General features: G+C 37.1%; 1 pseudogene; it reads right to left on the bottom strand.

Moving 5' to 3' along the window:
- Positions 1-328: 328 nt before the first annotated feature.
- Positions 329-1151, bottom strand: part of LOC105743773 — a 14464-nt pseudogene continuing 13641 nt past the window's right edge.

Here is a 1151-nt window from a genome sequence, read left to right as displayed (position 1 = left end):
TTGTACATAATTAAATAAATACTTCACTTTTGAAATACTGTGATAGCCAATACATAGAGGCATGCCTTAGGTGGGCATAGGAATGCAGCTTAGAAAACAACAACCAAAAAAATCACACTGGAAATAAACAATTTCTTTAAAATCACTGAGCAAGAAAAGCAACATTGAACTTTCATACTGATTTTATACAACTTCTATACAGTACCTTGACTTAAATCCAAGAGCAAAAAGTTAAGACTTTCCTCCTCTATTTTTGGTAAACAGCTGTATGGTAAACTTAGATGACTTATCCCCCTGGGTTTTACCTTGGAGTGGCCTTTTTAATATTTTATTTAAAAGAGGGCAGGTTTGGCACTTTTATATTGATGTCACCAATGTTAATATTTCTCGGGATCTCAGGAAGATTCATATTCTTTACAGCAGATACAGCACAGGCTGGAGCTCCTGCTAAGCCAGCTTCAGATTTCTCCAGTTTATTTTGTACATCAAATTGTATAACAATTTCATTCATATTGGTCTCCAATACCATTCCCCTATCATCATTTCTGCAAGATTATTGTGAACCTTGTCTACATGGAAAATTAAATCCAGTTCACAGACATTTTCAAAACATTTGTCTAATGTTTTCACAAATACTTGAATTAGATCTAAAATGCCAAGTTCACTTTCTGAAGAATCCACACAGAAGAGAAAATACAGTGTCCCATAATGTCTATAAATCAGTTTGTTGTCAGATCCTCCAATTAATTAGATTTAACTCCATAGGTCACAGTAAGTTACACATCTCAAGATTGATTACCAAAATCCTCCTTCTAGGAAATTATAAACATTTTCATCTCTCTTAGACACCAAATGGAAAGTCTCCCTGATAATTTGCTGTTGTGTATCTTCACTGTAGGACTGGTAGAACTTGGAGAGCCGCGTCTTCCCGTGGTTGTTGAAAAGGAGGATCGCCTTGATCACGGCTGGGCGGCGGGGACGGGCACAAGAGCCTCTCTTCGGGATCTCGCTGGCGAGCCCTCCCCACCCGCCCCCTTCCGCGCGTCTTTTTTTTTTTTTTTTTCTTTTCAAAGTTTTATTGATAAACATATAGCAATGAGACAGTTTCAAATCAAATCGAAAGTACAGTTTCAACAAATAATACACTGCAT

This window comes from Octodon degus, unplaced genomic scaffold (genome assembly GCF_000260255.1).
Source record: "Octodon degus isolate 3935 unplaced genomic scaffold, OctDeg1.0 scaffold00166, whole genome shotgun sequence".
In the NCBI taxonomy this organism is placed as follows: domain Eukaryota; kingdom Metazoa; phylum Chordata; class Mammalia; order Rodentia; family Octodontidae; genus Octodon; species Octodon degus.
Note: the sequence above shows the minus strand (reverse complement) of the source record. Positions and strands in the feature narration are given on the sequence as shown.